We start from the raw sequence: 19,550 nt of genomic DNA on the forward strand, positions 1-19,550 counted from the left end.
GAGAAGGAAAATCCTACTGTGGTGGGAGAGGTGATTCGAGACTCCTCTCTGGTGTCAACTAGGTAAGTTGAAGGGGTCAGCTGCACATGGTTATTGGCCGGTTTTATTTGAATCAGGTTCAGAACCAAGGTGATTCAAGGTGTGTGTAGCGGGGATAAGGTGGCCAATGGTGAAAGTATTTGGTGATAGTATTTTCAGTGAAGAAGAAGGTGGAATGTTCGCCAAGGTGGAGATTGTTGGACGGTGGTTGAATGCCAACCACAATATATTTGACATGTTTTTTTGGTGGCTCAATTCCATAGATTCAATGCCAAAGGTAGCCTACAATTTTGGTGTATGAAACCAAAATATGAAATTGGAAAAGGAATAGTATGGCTATGTATTGTAGTATTATTTTTATACATGGTGTTCACATGTACCTAATACATGTGTAAGATGCATTATAAATACATGGCCATGGAGAAGGTGAAGATCATCCAAATGGATCCAATCCAAGAAAGGATCAAGTGATCCACAGAGAGAGGATCAAGTATCACAAATGTAGTAAACATAGTTGATCGATAATATCAACGGAGTGTGTTTCTTTGTGAGGTCGATAGTTTTTATTCTTGTAAGGAGTGTAAAAGGGTGTACGGGAAACTTAGATTTTATCCTAAAATCTAAGGGGCTTGGGTTTGGGTTAACTCATAGTGTACTTTTTCTTGTACCGGGATCTTTTATATTATAAGAATAAAAGGAGACTCTTGGGGTGGACGTAGGCAGGGTTTGCCGAACCACGTTAAATCGTCGTGTTATCAGTTACTTTATTTTTCATTATATTATTTCTCGCAAGTTTATCTCAACAAATTATATCCTCGCTTCCGCTGGTGTGGGTGCGCTAGGCAAGTTGTCATAACAGTGCAAATGCTGCAACTAAAATAGTACCAACTACTTTTGGTACGAACATTAGCAATATGCAGTGTACATTTGAATGTGTCAGCCTAATAAAACACGAAGTGGATGAAGGTTAGGCACAGAATGTTAGCGTGGTTGTTGTTAAAAAAGAGTAAATACAGGAGCGAATTTCCACATACAGCAGAGTGCTTCCGTTGGCGGGCCAGGTCAAGCAACTCCGCAAGTGTGCCTTCTTTTGCCGAGCCAAGTTCACCTTCGGCTACACAGTCCTCGAGAACCCCAGCAAGGGCCTTGCCACTGAATAAACAAAAGCAACCAACATTTTACTTTAACAAAAATATACATCATATATATACCTATAGATATATATGTCATGTTTGTGTGGTGCTTTGTGTGTATATAAACAGGTAACGTACCTGACTTTGGATTTGAATGCTTGCAACGCTGGAATCTCGGGGTCATCCATAACCAAAGTGGACGAAGAGCTTGAAATTGACAGGCTTCCTGAAATGGTTGCAGGGGCAAAAAATGGTCACTATAAACATAATGGATGAGGTGCATAATGGGAGTTGAGAGATAGCCTACTAGAGCGATTGATTTTCACAGTCACCGAAGACAAAATGAGACAGTATAAGGCGGTGGTGTGTAGCCCATTGTGTTCAGAGACCTTTTGCACGAAAGAATGTCCTAAATTGCCCCAGAGGGTTACTGGCAGCTTCTTGCCCCTGGTGGATAAAATTGTTTGAGTGGGTAGTGTAGACAAATGATAAATTAAATGTGTAAGTAAACAATAGGGCAAGAAATGATAGTAATAGAAATAATTGTTGAAATGTCTCGTTCATATTGATTATAAACGTTCCATATTAATTGATTTCGTCGCGAGGTTTTGACCTCTATATGAGACGTTTTTCAAAGACTGCATTCATTTTTAAAACAACCATAACCTTTATTTTATCTATAAAGGTTTAAAAGGCATTACGTAGATTATCAAATAATGATAATCTAAAATATACCGTTTACACACGATCATTACATAATGGTTTACAATAAGAATATATTACATCAAAAATAAGTTTCTTGAATGCAGTTTTTACATAATATCATACAAGCATGGACTCCAAATCTTGTCCTTATTTTAGTATGCAACAGCGGAAGCTCTTAATAATCACCTGAGAATAAAAATGCTTAAAACGTCAACAAAAATGTTGGTGAGTTATAGGTTTAACCTATATATTATCAAATCATAATAATAGACCACAAGATTTCATATTTCAATATACATCCCATACATAGAGATAAAAATCATTCATATGGTGAATACCTGGTAACCGACATTTACAAAATGCATATAAGAATATCCCCTATCATTCCGGGAAATCCTTCGGACATGATAAAAACGAATTCGAAGTACTAAAGCATCCGGTACTTTGGATGAGGTTCGTTAGGCCCAATAGATCTATCTTTAGGATTCGCGTCAATTAGTAGATCGGTTTACTAATTCTTAGGCTACCAAGCAAAAGGGGCATATTCGGCTTCGATCATTCACCCATATAATGTAGTTTCATTTACTTGTGTCTATTTCGTAAAACATTTATAAAACTGCATGTATTCTCATCCCAAAATATTAGATTTTAAAAGTGGGACTATAACTCACTTTCGCAGATTTTTACTTCGTCGGGAAGTAAGACTTGGCCACTGGTCGATTCACGAACCTATAACAAATATGTACATATATATCAAAGTATGTTCAAAATATATTTACAACATTTTTAATACGTTTTAATGTTTTAAGTTTATTAAGTCAGTTGTCCTCGTTAGTAACCTACAACTAGTTGTCCACAATTAGATGTACAGAAATAAATCGATATATATTATCTTGAATCAATCCACGACCCAGTGTATACACGTCTCAGGCTAGATCGCAACTCAAAGTATATATATTTTTGGAATCAACCTCAACCCTGTATAGCTAACTCCGACATTACTGCATATAGAGTGTCTATGGTTGTTCCAAATAATATATATAGATGGGTCGATATGATATGTCAAAACATTTGCATACGTATCTATGGTATCCCAAGATTACTTAATATATTATAATACATGTATAATACAATATAAGTTAGCTAGGATATGATTAATATAGATTTGTTACCAATTTTCACGTAGCTACAACAAGCAAAAATAACCAATCTTGTTTTACCCATAACTTCTTCGTTTTAAATCCATTTTGAGTGAATCCAATTGCTATGGTTTCATATTGAACTTAAGTTTATGAATCTATACAGAAAAAGTATAAGTTTATTGTCGGAATTATAGGTTACAAGTCGTTTTTGTAAAGGTAGTCATTTCAGTCGAAAGAACGACGTCTAGATGACCATTTTGGAAAACATACTTCCACTTTGAGTTTAACCATGATTTTTGAATATAGTTTCATGTTCATAAGAAAAATCATTTTCCCAGAAGAATAACTTTTAAATCAAAGTTTATCATAGTTTTTAATTAACTAACCCAAAACAGCCCGCGGTGTTACTACAACGGCGTATATTCGGTTTTACGGTGTTTTTCGTGTTTTCCAGTTTTAAATCATTAAGTTAGCATATCATATTGATATAGAACATGTGTTTAGTTGATTTTAAAAGTCAAGTTAGAAGGATTAACTTTTGTTTGCGAACAAGTTTAGAATTAACTAAACTATGTTCTAGTGATTTCAAGTTTAAACCTTCGAATAAGGTAGTTTTATATATATGAATTGAATGATGTTATGAACATCATTACTACCTCAGGTTTTGTGGATAAACCTACTGGAAATGAGAAAAATAGATCTAGCTTTAAAGGATCCTTGGATGGCTTGAAAGTTCTTGAAGCAGAATCATGACACGAAAACAAGTTCAAGTAAGATTTTCACTCGAAATAAGATTGTTATAGTTATAGAAATTGAATCAAAGTTTGAATATGAGTATTACCTTGTATTAGAAAGATATCTTACTGTAAATAAGAAAGATTTCTTGAAGTTGGATGATCACTTTACAAGATTGGAAGTAAGCTAGCAAACTTGGAAGTATTCTTGATTTTATGAAACTAGAACTTATAGAATTTATGAAGAACACTTAGAACTTGAAGATAGAACTTGAGAGAGATCACTTAGATGAAGAAAATTGAAGAATGAAAGTGTTTGTAGGTGTTTTTGGTCGTTGGTATATGGATTAGATATAAAGGATGTGTAATTTTGTTTTCATGTAAATAAGTCATGAATGATTACTCATATTTTTGTAATTTTATGAGATATTTCATGCTAGTTGCCAAATGATGGTTCTCACATGTGTTAGGTGACTCACATGGGCTGCTAAGAGCTGATCATTAGAGTGTATATACCAATAGTACATACATCTAAAAGCTGTGTATTGTACGAGTACGAATACGGGTGCATACGAGTAGAATTGTTGATGAAACTGAACGAGGATGTAATTGTAAGCATTTTTGTTAAGTAGAAGTATTTTGATAAGTGTCTTGAAGTATTTCAAAAATGTATGAATACATAATAAAACACTACATGTATATACATTTTAACTGAGTCGTTAAGTCATCGTTAGTCGTTAGATGTAAATATTGTTTTGAAACCTTTAGGTTAACGATCTTGTTAAATGTTGTTAACCCATTGTTTATTATATCTAAAAAGATGTTAAATTATTACATTATCATGATATTATGATATATTAATATATCTTATTATGATATATATACAGTTAAATGTTGTTACAACGATAATCGTTACATATATGTCTCATTTCGAAATCATTAAGTTAGTAGTCTTGTTTTTACATATGTAGTTCATTGTTAATACACTTAATGACATGTTTACTTATCATTTATCATGATTAAACATAGTGTATCAATATCTTAATATGATTCATATGTATTTAGTAAGACGTTATAACGATAATCGTTATATATATCGTTTCGAGTTTCTTAATTCAACAAACTCAATTTTATGTATATAACTCATTGTTAAAATACCTAATGAGATACTTACTTATCATAATATTATGTTAACTATATATATAATCATATATATGTCATCGTATAGTTTTTACAAGTTTTAACGTTCGTGAATCATCGGTCAACTTGGGTGGTCAATTGTCTATATGAAACCTATTTCAATTAATCAAGTCTTAACAAGTTTGATTGCTTAACATGTTGGAAACACTTAATAATGTAAATATCAATTTCATTTAATATAAATAAACATGGAAAAGTTCAGGTCACTACAGTACCTACCCGTTAAATAAATTTCGTCCCGAAATTTTAAGCAGTTGAAGGTGTTGACGTATCTTCTAGAAATAAGTGCGGGTACTTCTTCTTCATCTGATCTTCTCGTTCCCAGGTGAACTCGGGTCCTCTACGAGCATTCCATCGAACCTTAACAATTGGTATCTTATTTTGCTTAAGTCTTTTAACCTCACGATCCATTATTTCGACGGGTTCTTTGATGAATTGAAGTTTTTCGTTGATTTGGATTTCGTCTAAAGGAATAGTGAGATCTTCTTTAGCAAAACATTTCTTCAAATTCGAGACGTGGAAAGTGTTATGTACAGCCACGAGTTGTTGAGGTAACTCAAGTCGGTAAGCTACTGGTCCGACACAATCAATAATCTTGAATGGTCCAATATACCTTGGATTTAGTTTCCCTCGTTTACCAAATCGAACAACGCCTTTCCAAGGTGAAACTTTAAGCATGACCATCTCGCCAATTTCAAATTCTATATCTTTTCTTTTAATGTCAGCGTAGCTCTTTTGTCGACTTTGGGTGGTTTTCAATCGTTGTTGAATTTGGATGATCTTCTCGGTAGTTTCTTGTATTATCTCCGGACCCGTAATCTGTCTATCCCCCACTTCACTCTAACAAATCGGAGACCTGCACTTTCTACCATAAAGTGCTTCAAACGGCGCCATCTCAATGCTTGAATGGTAGCTGTTGTTGTAGGAAAATTCTGCTAACGGCAGATGTCGATCCCAATTGTTTCCGAAATCAATAACATATGCTCATAGCATGTCTTCAAGCGTTTGTATCGTCCTTTTGCTCTGTCCATCAGTTTGTGGATGATAGGCAGTACTCATGTCTAGACGAGTTCCTAATGCTTGCTGTAATGTCTGCCAGAATCTTGAAATAAATCTGCCATCCCTATCAGAGATAATAGAGATTGGTATTCCATGTCTGGAGACGACTTCCTTCAAATACAGTCGTGCTAACTTCTCCATCTTGTCATCTTCTCTTATTGGCAGGAAGTGTGCTGATTTGGTGAGACGATCAACTATTACCCAAATAGTATCAAAACCACTTGCAGTCCTTGGCAATTTAGTGATGAAATCCATGGTAATGTTTTCCCATTTCCATTACGGGATTTCGGGTTGTTGAAGTAGACCTGATGGTTTCTGATGCTCAACTTTAACCTTAGAACACGTCAAACATTCTCCTACGTATTTAGCAACATCGGCTTTCATATCTGGCCACCAAAAATGTTTCTTGAGATCCTTGTACATCTTCCCCGTTCCAGGATGTATTGAGTATCTGATTTTATGAGCTTCTCTAAGTACCATTTCTCTCATATCTCCAAATTTTGGTACCCAAATTCTTTCAGCCCTATACCGGGTTCCGTCTTCCCGAATATTAAGATGCTTCTCCGATCCTTTGGGTATTTCATTCTTTAAATTTCCCTCTTTTATAACTCCTTGTTGCGCCTCCTTTATTTGAGTAGTAAGGTTAGTGTGAATCATTATATTCATAGATTTTACTCGAATGGGTTCTCTGTCCTTTCTGCTCAAGGCGTCGGCTACCACATTTGCCTTCCCCGGGTGGTAACGAATCTCAAAGTCGTAATCATTCAACAATTCAATCCACCTACGCTGCCTCATATTCAGTTGTTTCTGATTAAATATGTGTTGAAGACTTTTGTGTTCGGTATATATAATACTTTTGACCCCATATAAGTAGTGCCTCCAAGTCTTTAATGCAAAAACAACCGCGCCTAATTCCAAATCATGCGTCGTATAATTCTGTTCGTGAATCTTCAATTGTCTAGACGCATAAGCAATTACTTTCGTTCGTTGCATTAATATACAACCTAGACCTTGCTTTGAGGCGTCACAATATATCACAAAATCATCATTCCCTTCAGGTAATGACAATATAGGTGTCGTAGTTAACTTTTTCTTCAATAACTGAAACGCTTTCTCTCGTTCATCCTTCCATTCCAATTTCTTCCCTTTATGCGTTAATGCAGTCAAGGGTTTTGCTATTCTGGAAAAGTCTTGGATGAACCTTCTGTAGTAACCAGCTAGTCCTAAAAACTGGCGTATGTGTTTCGGAGTTTTCGGGGTTTCCCACTTTTCAACGGTTTCAATCTTTGCTGGATCCACCTGAATACCTTCTTTGTTCACTATATGACCTAGGAATTGAACTTCTTCCAACCAAAATGCACACTTTGAAAACTTAGCGTACAGTTTTTCTTTTCTCAGCAACTCTAGAACTTTTCTCAAATGTTCTTCGTGCTCTTGATCATTCTTCGAGTAAATAAGTATGTCATCGATGAAAACAATGACAAACTTGTCAAGATATGGCCCACACACTCGGTTCATGAGGTCCATGAACACAGCTGGTGCGTTAGTCAATCCAAACGGCATAACCATAAACTCGTAATGACCGTAACGCGTCCTAAAAGCAGTCTTTGGAATATCATCCTCCTTCACCCGCATTTGATGATATCCAGAACATAAATCGATCTTCGAATAAACAGACGAGCCTTGTAGTTGATCAAATAAGTCGTCGATTCTCGGTAGTGGGTAGCGGTTCTTGATGGTAAGTTTGTTCAACTCTCGGTAGTCGATACATAACCTGAATGTACCAGCTTTCTTCTTGACAAACAAAACAGGAGCTCCCCATGGTGATGTGCTTGGTCGAATGAAACCACGCTCTAAAAGTTCTTGTAATTGGCTCTGAAGTTCCTTCATTTCGCTGGGTGCGAGTCTGTATGGAGCACGAGCTATTGGTGCAGCTCCTGGTACAAGGTCTATTTGAAATTCAACGGATCGATGTGGAGGTAATCCCGGTAATTCTTTCGAAAATACATCGGGAAATTCTTTTGCGACGGGAAAATAACTGATGTTCTTTTCTTCAGGTTTAACTTCCTCGATATGATTACGTAACAACCTTTTCTTATTAGTTTTTGCACCTTCAAACTACTAATAAGATTTAATTTCGCGTTGTTCTTTTCTCCGTACACCATTAAAGGTTTTCCTTTTTCACGCATAATGCGAATCGCATTTTTGTAACAAACGACCTCTGCTCTCACCTTTTTCAACCAGTCCATGCCAATTATTACATCAAAACCCCTAACTCGACTGGTATTAAATCAATCTTAAACGTTTCATCACCCAGTTTAATTTCTCTATCCCGACATATATTATCTGCTGAAATTAATTTACCATTTGCTAATTCGAGTAAAAATTTATTATCCAAAGGCGTCAATGGGAAACTTAATTTAGCACAAAATTCTCTACTCATATAGCTTCTATCCGCACCCGAATCAAATAAAACATAAGCAGATTTATCGTCAATAAGAAACGTACCCGTAACAAGCTCCGGGTCTTCCCGTGCTTCTGCCGCATTAATATTGAAAACTCTTCCACGGCCCTGCCCATTAGTAATCCCCTGATTCGGGCAATTTCTAATAATGTGGCCCGGTTTTCCACATTTATAACAAACAGCGTTGGTATTACTTGCTCCGACACTATTCGTTTAGGCATTACTTGTTCCGACATTATTTGCTCCCTTAGTTCTGTTAAACTTTGGTCTGTAGACCTCACACTTTGTCGCGCTATGACCATTTCTTTTACACCTGTTGCAAAATGTCGTGCAAAACCCCTGGTGATTTTCTTCACACCTATGACATGGCTGTTTTTGGTTTTTATTGTCGTTGTTGTTATTGAAGTTGTTGTTGGGATTGTTATTGTTATTGAAACGGTTGTTGTAGTTGTTGTTGTTGTTGGGATGTTTGTTGTAGTTATTGTTAGGATTGCGGTTATTGTTGCGATTGTTGTTGCGGTTGTTGGGATAGTTGTTGCGATTGTGGTTGTAATTGTTATTGTTGTTGTACTGGTGACTCTTGTCACCATTTTCCTCCCACTTCCTCTTGAGTTGTTTCGTGTTGGCTTCTTCGGTTGCCTGCTCTTTAATTCTTCCCTCAATCTGATTTATGAGTTTATGAGCCATTCGACTTGCCTTCTGTATAGAAGCGGGCTCGTGTGAACTTACATCTTCTTGAATCCTTACTGGTAACCCTTTTACAAATGCGTCAATCTTCTCTTCTTCATCTTCGAATGCTCCCGGACACAATACGCACAACTCTGTGAATCGTCGTTCATATTTGGTAACGTCGAACCCTTGTGTTCGTAACTCTCTAAGTTCTTCCTTGAGTTTATTGACTTCATTTCTAGGACGGTACTGCTCGTTCATCAATTGCTTGAATGCCGACCACGGTAGTGCGTAAGCAGCATTTTGTCCTACCTGTTCAAGATAGGTGTTCCACCACGTTAACGCAGTACCTGTGAAGGTATGCGTAGCGTACTTAACTTTGTCCTCTTCAGTACACTTACTTATGGCAAACACCGATTCGAATTTCTCGGTCCACCGTTTCAATCCAATTGGTCCTTCGGTTCCATCAAATTCCAAAGGTTTGCAGGCACTGAATTCTTTGTAGGTGCATCCTACACGATTTCTTGCGCCGTTAGCTGCATTGCTAGATTCAGAGTTATTGTTGGTATGTAGCGCAGCCTGTACTGCAGCAATGTTTGCAGCAAGACAAGTACGAAATTCCTCTTCGCTCATATTCATGGTGTGTCGAGTAGTCGGTGCCATTTTCTTCAAAATAGCCAACTGAATCGAGTTAATCATACAGAATATTAAGAGTAGTCAATAGTATTTTGTAGCATAATATGAACTCATTTATAAAAGCTTTTTCTTCATATTAGCGTTTTATAAATTTAAATTCGGGTACTACCTACCCGTTAAGTTCATACTTAGTAGCTAATATACAATTCAACTACTACAATTCCATATGAAAAACTAATTATAATAATATATCACATATAAATATTCTTCAAACTTACAACTTCGCTATATTACATATAACATGAAATATAGTACACTTTGATACAGGACAGTTTTGAAGATAAATCTAGTTAATACGCAAGTTGTTCAGCAAAGGAAATAAAGACACGTAATTCATAAGTCCAGAAATAAGTCATGCATTCTGGTTTTACTAAGACGACTTCCCATCCTTGGTCTTGTGGAAAATAACCGTTATGACCATTGGCTAGGCAGCATGTTGTAATGTCGTCAAAAGGACGAGGGTTTCGTAATGTCCAACAGCCCCGTAATAATCTAAAAACCTTGTTTCTCACCCCAACTACTGAATCCGTCACTTGTGGGAAGGTCTTATTTAAAAGTTGCAATCCGATGTTCTTTTTCTCACTTTGGTAAGAAGCGAACATCACTAACCCGTAAGCATAACATGCTTCTTTATGTTGCATGTTAGAAGCTCTTTCTAATTCACGAAATCATATGTTGGGATATGTTGAGTCAAAATAGGTTCTTAACCCGTAGCGTAAAATTTCATTTGGGTTCCCCGCATTTAATGATTTAAAGAAAACACAGCGTAACTTACGGTCTCCCCAGTGTGATATACCCCACCTATCAAAGGAAAGCCTTTTATAAACTAAGGCATTTCTGGAAAGTCTTTCAAATGTTTGACAAGTTAATTTCGCCATAACTAAATGTGCTGATGAATTCTGACCGACTCTAGACAAGATTTCCTCAATCATATCCTCTGGTAGGTCTTCTAAAATATTCGATTGTCTACCCTTAACGTCCATTTTGTTTTTATACTGTAAAATAGACAAGGATTAGATTCGTAAAAGATAATTAACAAACAATACAAGCAATTTTTACATAGAACATAAAAGTACAAGCACACTACAATACATATAATACACAACATGATTACAACCCTCTAATCTGAATCACTGGTTTCTTCTTCTTCGGACTTGGTTCGTTTTCCTAATTTTCTAGGAACATATGGTGTTCCTCTAATACGAGCCGTCGTTTTTCACAATGGTTTAGAAAAACCTGGTGGTTTAGAGGTTCCCGGATCATTGTTACATTTTAGGAAATACGGATGTTGCCGATACATATAAAGTTCATCGGGGTTGGAATCGGGTTTCTCTATTTTTATACCTTTTCCCTTATTATTTTCTTTCGCTTTATTAAATTGGGTCGAGGTAATTTCTATAACATCATCGGAATCCTCATCGGGATCCAATTCATCAAAAAATTGGTAATCTTCCCAATATTTTGCTTCCTCGGCGGAAACACCATTGACCATTATTAACTTTGGTCTGTTGGTTGAGGATTATCTTTTATTTAATCGATTTACTATAGGTATCAATATTTCTTCCTCCGGAACCTCTTCTTCTGGTTCCTTCTCTTCCGATTCCTCCTCTTCTGGTTCCTCCTCTTCCGGTTCCTCCTCTTCCGGTCCTTCTTCTTCCGGTTCCTCTTCGGGAATTTGTGAATCTTCCCAAAATATGTTCGACTCTTCATTATTATTAGGTGAATCAATGGGATTTGTACTAGAGATAGACATCTATCACACAATATCAAACACGTTAGGAGATTAATATATTACATAATATTTACATGTTAATAATATATAGTTTCCAACAAAAAATGTTAAGCAATCGTTTTTGAAGAAAAACATGGTCGAAGTCCAGACTCACTAATGCATCCTAACTAACTCGGTAAGACACACTAATGCAATTTTTTGGTTCTCTAAGACCAACGCTCTGATACCAACTGAAATGACCCGTTCATATTGATTATAAACGTTCCATATTAATTGATTTCTTCGAGAGATTTTGACCTCTATATGAGACGTTTTTCAAAGACTGCATTCATTTTTAAAACAACCATAACCTTTATTTTATCTATAAAGGTTTAAAAAGCATTACGTAGATTATCAAATAATGATTATCTAAAATATACCGTTTACACACGACCATTACATAATAGTTTACAATAAGAATATATTACATCAAAAATAAGTTTCTTGAATGCAGTTTTTACATAATATCATACAAGCATGGACTCCAAATCTTGTCCTTATTTTAGTATGCAATAGCGGAAGCTCTTAATAATCACCTGAGAATAAACATGCTTAAAACGTCAACAAAAATGTTGGTGAGTTATAGGTTTAACCTATATATTATCAAATCATAATAATAGACCACAAGATTTCATATTTCAATATACATCCCACACATAGAGATAAAAATCATTCATATGGTGAACACCTGGTAACCGAAATTAACAAGATGCATATAAGAATATCCCCTATCATTCCGGGAAATCCTTCGGACATGATAAAAACGAATTCGAAGTACTAAAGCATCCGGTACTTTGGATGGGGTTCGTTAGGCCCAATAGATCTATCTTTAGGATTCGCGTCAATTAGTAGATCGGTTTACTAATTCTTAGGCTACCAAGCAAAAGGGGCATATTCGGCTTCGATCATTCACCCATATAATGTAGTTTCATTTACTTGTGTCTATTTCGTAAAACATTTATAAAACTGCATGTATTCTCATCCCAAAATATTAGATTTTAAAAGTGGGACTATAACTCACTTTCGCAGATTTTTACTTCGTCGGGAAGTAAGACTTGGCCACTGGTCGATTCACGAACCTATAACAAATATGTACATATATATAAAAGTATGTTCAAAATATATTTACAACATTTTTAATACGTTTTAATGTTTTAAGTTTATTAAGTCAGCTGTCCTCGTTAGTAACCTACAACTAGTTGTCCACAATTAGATGTACAAAAATAAATCGATATATATTATCTTGAATCAATCCACGACCCAGTGTATACACGTCTCAGGCTAGATCACAACTCAAACTATATATATTTTTGGAATCAACCTCAACCCTGTATAGCTAACTCCGACATTACTGCATATAGAGTGTCTATGGTTGTTCCAAATAATATATATAGATGGGTCGATATGATATGTCAAAATATTTGCATACGTGTCTATGGTATCCCAAGATTACATAATATATTAGAATATATGTATAATACAATATAAGTTAGCTAGGATATGATTAATATAGATTTGTTACCAATTTTCACGTAGCTACAACAAGCAAAAATAACAAATCTTGTTTTACCCATAACTTCTTCGTTTTAAATCCGTTTTGAGTGAATCCAATTGCTATGGTTTCATATTGAAATTAAGTTTATGAATCTATACATAAAAAGTATAAGTTTATTGTCAGAATTACAGGTTACAAGTCGTTTTTGTAAAGGTAGTCATTTCAGTCGAAAGAACGACGTCTAGATGACCATTTTGGAAAACATACTTCCACTTTGAGTTTAACCATGATTTTTGGATATAGTTTCATGTTCATAAGAAAAATCATTTTCCCAGAAGAACAACTTTTAAATCAAAGTTTATCATAGTTTTTAATTAACTAACCCAAAACAGCCCGCGGTGTTACTACAACGGCGTATATCCGGTTTTACGGTATTTTTCGTGTTTTCCAGTTTTAAATCATTAAGTTAGCATATCATATAGATATAGAACATGTGTTTAGTTAATTTTAAAAGTCAAGTTAGAAGGATTAACTTTTGTTTGCGAACAAGTTTAGAATTAACTAAACTATGTTCTAGTGATTTCAAGTTTAAACCTCCGAATAAGGTAGTTTTATATATATGAATCGAATGATGTTATGAACATCATTACTACCTCAGGTTTTGTGGATAAACCTACTGGAAATGAGAAAAATAGATCTAGCTTTAAAGGATCCTTGGATGGCTTGAAAGTTCTTGAAGCAGAATCATGACACGAAAACAAGTTCAAGTAAGATTTCCACTCGAAATAAGATTGTTATAGTTATAGAAATTGAATCAAAGTTTGAATATGAGTATTACCTTGTATTAGAAAAATATCTTACTGTAAATAAGAAAGATTTCTTGAAGTTGGATGATCACTTTACAAGATTGGAAGTAAGCTAGCAAACTTGGAAGTATTCTTGATTTTATGAAACTAGAACTTATAGAATTTATGAAGAACATTTAGAACTTGAAGATAGAACTTGAGAGAGATCACTTAGATGAAGAAAATTGAAGAATTAAAGTGTTTGTAGGTGTTTTTGGTCATTGGTATATGGATTAGATATAAAGGATGTGTAATTTTGTTTTCATGTAAATAAGTCATGAATGATTACTCATATTTTTGTAATTTTATGAGATATTTCATGCTAGTTGCCAAATGATGGTTTACACATGTGTTAGGTGACTCACATGGGCTACTAAGAGCTGATCATTGGAGTGTATATACCAATAGTACATACATCTAAAAGCTGTGTATTGTACGAGTACGAATACGGGTGCATACGAGTAGAATTGTTGATGAAACTGAACGAGGATGTAATTGTAACCATTTTTGTTAAGTAGAAGTATTTTGATAAGTGTCTTGAAGTCTTTCAAAAATGTATGAATACATAATAAAACACTACATGTATATACATTTTAACTGAGTTGTTAAGTCATCGTTAGTCGTTAGATGTAAATGTTGTTTTGAAACCTTTAGGTTAACGATCTTGTTAAATGTTGGTAACCCATTGTTTATTATATCTAAAAAGATGTTAAATTATTACATTATCATGATATTATGATATATTAATATATCTTATTATGATATATATATATATATACAGTTAAATGTTGTTACAACGATAATCGTTACATATATGTCTCGTTTCGAAATCATTAAGTTAGTAGTCTTGTTTTTACATATGTAGTTCATTGTTAATACACTTAATGACATGTTTACTTATCATTTATCATGATTAAACATAGTGTATCAATATCTTAATATGATTCATATGTATTTAGTAAGACGTTATAACGATAATCGTTATATATATCGTTTCGAGTTTCTTAATTCAACAAACTCAATTTTATGTATATAACTCATTGTTAAAATACCTAATGAGATACTTACTTATCATAATATTATGTTAACTATATATATAATCATATATATGTCATCATGTAGTTTTTACAAGTTTTAACGTTCGTGAATCATCGGTCAATTTGGGTGGTCAATTGTCTATATGAAACATATTTCAATTAATCAAGTCTTAACAAGTTTGATTGTTTAACATGTTGGAAACACTTAATCATGTAAATATTAATTTTATTTAATATAAATAAATATGGAAAAGTTCGGGTCACTACAGTTGTAATAACCATTAGTGGAGGCAATGTAAGAGTCACCTTTCATTTGCAAGTTCGAAATCCAGGGTCGTTGATCCTGTTTTTTGGTCCTTTAGTTTACCAACATTGAGGGCATAACCAATCACATCTGTAGTGTTTTCAACATGTATATTATACCATCTGTGAAATTACTAATGTTATCAAATTAGGCAAAAAAAATGCATATGCCCTTACCGACTAAATATTTGCCACCCGTGACCTCAAGAGCTTCGAATTCAATGCAGCTGTACGGATGACGAATGAAACCAACATTGTCATTACCTGCCTCTCTTCGCAAATAGGTGGAACCTTGTAATTCAATCATAAGTGGGCTGGCCTTCATAATACGGTACTCCTCTTTGTTTCGTATAACTTGAAAGTTGCCAATCAAATAAACACATCCTTCTTTTAGCCTTGGGATGAAACAATGCGCAATGTTATTCTTAGCAGTGCATTGGAAAACAGTCCCCTGCGAAAAATGGTCGAAAGCAAATGATAATCAATCTATATATATATATATATATATATATATATATATATATATATATATATATATATATATATATATATATATATATATATATATATATGGGCAGGATCAATGGGGAAGTAACCAATCGGGGGGAAGCAAATTTTTTTTTTTTTTGAAAATTTTTTTTTCCGGCATCAAGATCACACGAAAATATGAACATTTAGAAGAGACACTTCGTGATGAATGTTATTATTTAGGCGGGAAAACGATCGACAAAAATAACATTCAAGATAATATTGTTCGTGAAGAATATGAACATTTTTTTTCCATGTTTTATGAAGTAAAATTTAGCCCGATTTAGAGTTTAGGGTTTAGGGTTTATCCATAAACCCAAAACACCAAACCCAAAACCCTAAACCCTAAACCCTAAACTCTAAACCGTTCGTGTTAAAAACTCAATCTAAATCCTAAATCTAAACCCTAAACCCTAAATTTCTAAACCCTAATATCTAAACCCTATAAACCCTAATATCTAAACCCTAATATCTAAACCCCAATAGCTAAAACCTCAAAATACGCTCGAAAAACACGATAATTGTTATATATTACTTCTTCGAGCGTTTTCCCGCCAAAATAAAAACATTTATCACAAAGTGTCTCTACTAAATATTCATATTTTCATCTCATCTATAATGTTCGTGAACAAAGTTTTTTCAAAAAACGAAAGAAAAAAAAGATTTTGCTTCCCCCCTCTTCCCCCCGAATGGTTACTTCCCTCTTGATCCTACCACTATATATATATATATATATATATATATATATATATATATATATATATATATATATATATATATATATATATATATATATATATATATATATATATATAGGGGCAGGATCAATGGAGAAGTAACCAATCGGAGGGAAGCAAAAAAAAAAAAAAAATTCGTTTTTTGAAAAAACCCTAAACCCTAAATTTCTAAACCCTAATATCTAAACCCTATAAACCCTAATATCTAAACCCTAATGTCTAAAACCTCAACATACGCTCGAAAAATACGATAATTGATATATATTACTTCTTCGAGCGTTTTTCCACCAAAATAATAACATTCATCACGAAGTGTCTTTTCTAAATGTTCTTATTTTCATCCAATCTATAATGTTCATGAACAAAGTTTTTTCAAAAACCGAAAAAAAAAATTTGCTTCCCCCCGATTGGTTACTTCCCTCTTGATCCTACCACTATATATATATATATATATATATATATATATATATATATATATATATATATATATATATATATATATATTTAGAATAAAATAGATAAAACCAAATATACGATTACATAAGTATGGTGTGGTGAGTCATTCAAATTGATTCATGTAACTTTATTTAACATCACTGTATTTGTTTATCTTTTGTACAGAAAAAAAAATTCTTTAAAATGAAAGAGTATCAAGGGAAAAAAGAAGAACATATGAACATGTATTCCATCGTCTCTCCATCAACTCTTAAAATCTAAATAGCTCATTCATATTATAGAATGTTTTAAAATAATTAATCAGTACCAATTTTATACCTTCTTATCTGAAACAATGTAGTCGGTACTCAGGTATTTACCATAAGCAGTATATGTGTCCCAACGTCAACAAACCATTATCGTGACTTCAGCATCCGTCCCTTCCTCGAGTTCATGAAGATGCATATGCACCCTTTGTTCAACCGGTGTTGGTGGGGTTTCAATCGATTGAGCCATTTCAATTTAGAACAACGATTTTGAATTGCAATTTGAAGGAAGCTTGTGTTTGTGTGATTCATGTTTACTGGGGATGAAGCAATTTATAGGAGGGAAGGAAGACGAATAACGTATGGAGGGATATGAAAGAGATGGGAGTTACAGTATCTAAAGGGTTGCCTATACATATGCCGGCGATGGTTTTCCAGGGGGAAGGGAACGATCCGTCTACGATCGATGTCGATTGAATTTAGGTTGTTGGAGCCGTTTGGCGGTGGGCTGGGGAGATAATTATAAAAGGGTATCTATAAACCAATTAACGTGAGGTAAATTGAGTTTGGCAAACATTCTTAGTCTAATCAATCTATCTATATATCTATTAGTTTAAAATATATCTATATCTATATTTTAAACATAATGAATTATTGTAGAAATTGTCGTGTTTTTTAACTATGTTGTATAACAAAAAATTATAGGAACAGTAAACCACATAAGCCAATAATTTGAATTAAATGTATTTAATTATAATAAGGAAATAATAAACCACAAAAGCCAATTTAAATTAAATGCATTAATATTAAATTAAATAAATAAGGGTCCATCACAGACAATAATTTAAATTAAATGTATTTTTATTAAATGAAATAAATAAGGGTAAATCACAAACACTTAATTACCGTAGGAAGAGAGGTTTTACTGTATTGTATTTTACCGTGAAATAAATGATACAAATAAATCATACTTAATGACCTAGGACTCAATTATTATAGATATATATATATATATATATATATATATATATATATATATATATATATATATATATATATAGATTATGATTCGGAATTGTAATATCGATTTAGGTTCACTAACATGTTTTGTATTTAAGCCCAAGAGTTTCATACTACTCTAAAACTAATTGGTGATAGAGAGAGGTTCTCACAAGTTTATGTACATACATTTATTTTTTTTTCTTTTTCTATGTGAGACACACAAACCGATTAGCTCCAACAATCACTCATTTAATCGATTTATCCATACACTTGTATCATATAACGTAACTGTTTGTCCTGGACCCGTTCATTTACATCTCGACTTTTCCCGGACCCATTTAATCGATTTGTCCATACACTTGTATCATATAAAGTGATTGTTTGTCCCGAACCCGTTCATTTACATCTCGACTTTTTCCGGACACGTGACCTCTTCTCCTGGTCACGCCCACAGTCACCTCGATTTGAATCGCCGCTGCCACAATGATTAAACATGTGCTACATTGTCTGATATTATTTGTAGGATCGATCTAGGTCCACCAACATGTCCTGCATATAAGCTCAAAAGTTCGATAGTACTCTCTAAAACCAATTTGGTGATAGAAGGAGATTTTCATAAGCTTATATACATATATTTATTTATTTTCCTTTCTTATGTGGGACACACAAACCGATTAGCTCCAACAAGAAATTTCGAACTTGACCTCAAATCTGATAACTAAAGTATTGGACTGTCAGTTTAGTGACACTCAGACACGTCAGTATTTTATCAGAAACAGTGAAGAAAGTTTAACTTAGTCTTTCAACTCATCTTTACATTATACGTAGTATTTATTATACACGGACCTCGAAAACATAAAACGGCGCACACTCGCTTTATGCCCTCGAACATACTCACAAGAAAGAAAACCTCAAAAACGCTTAAAAACCGAAGCGGTGCTACTGGTGTCTTCAACGCTCCAAAGAAACTATGGACATGGGTGAACTGGTTTACTCAAAGTCCTTCAGTTTGTTAATAAGAGATGGATATATTATTTATTCAAAAATATATATACTAATTGGCGTAAGTCAGTGGCCAATACCACCCTGCCACCTACCTGATTATTACTGTTATACTGTAGAGGCTTTCTTTCTTTTCTTTTTTTTAAAATTTATGTCACAAACAGTGTACCACCTCTAACACCAACATCCTGCCACCACCACCGCCAATCTACCACCATCAGCAACCTGCCACCTGCCACAGCCGCCACCTGACAACATCCTCTGGCAACCACCGTCGGTACCCAACAC

General features: G+C 34.1%; 1 long non-coding RNA gene across 1 annotated transcript; it reads right to left on the minus strand.

Moving 5' to 3' along the window:
• Window positions 1-15,280: 15,280 nt before the first annotated feature.
• LOC139876430 (uncharacterized) lies at window positions 15,281-17,749 on the minus strand. The gene is made up of 3 exons (XR_011768083.1): window positions 17,332-17,749; window positions 15,470-15,743; window positions 15,281-15,383 (listed from the first exon to the last, which is right to left on the minus strand). It is a non-coding gene; the product is annotated as an uncharacterized lncRNA (long non-coding RNA).
• Between the last annotated feature and the right edge of the window lie 1,801 nt (window positions 17,750-19,550).

This window comes from Rutidosis leptorrhynchoides, chromosome 11 (assembly GCF_046630445.1).
Source record: "Rutidosis leptorrhynchoides isolate AG116_Rl617_1_P2 chromosome 11, CSIRO_AGI_Rlap_v1, whole genome shotgun sequence".
Taxonomy (NCBI): domain Eukaryota; kingdom Viridiplantae; phylum Streptophyta; class Magnoliopsida; order Asterales; family Asteraceae; genus Rutidosis; species Rutidosis leptorrhynchoides.